Source organism: Pterocles gutturalis, unplaced genomic scaffold, assembly GCF_000699245.1.
Source record: "Pterocles gutturalis isolate BGI_N339 unplaced genomic scaffold, ASM69924v1 scaffold4420, whole genome shotgun sequence".
In the NCBI taxonomy this organism is placed as follows: domain Eukaryota; kingdom Metazoa; phylum Chordata; class Aves; order Pterocliformes; family Pteroclidae; genus Pterocles; species Pterocles gutturalis.
The window spans coordinates 1-273 of record NW_010143158.1 but is presented as its reverse complement, the minus strand read 5'-3'; positions in this window follow the sequence as shown (position 1 = coordinate 273).

The window sequence follows — 273 nt, the reverse complement described above, 5'->3', positions numbered from 1 at the left end:
CAGCCGCGGTGACCGGGGACACCTAGAAGGCAGCCTGAGCACCCCCAAAGCAGCCCCCCTCGAACAGAACTGACGACTGCTTCACGCTGGGTCTGAGCAGCACTGAAGTTGTTTTTCTTCTTGTGTTTATGACTCGGGTCCGGGACAGACGGGACCCTAACGCCATCCCCCTCCTCCCGCTGCGCCGTCACCCCACAGCAGCGCCCCACGCGCCCCCCACGCGCCCTCCCAGCGGGGCCGGGTTTGGGAGCTCAAACCTCCACCAAACACCCT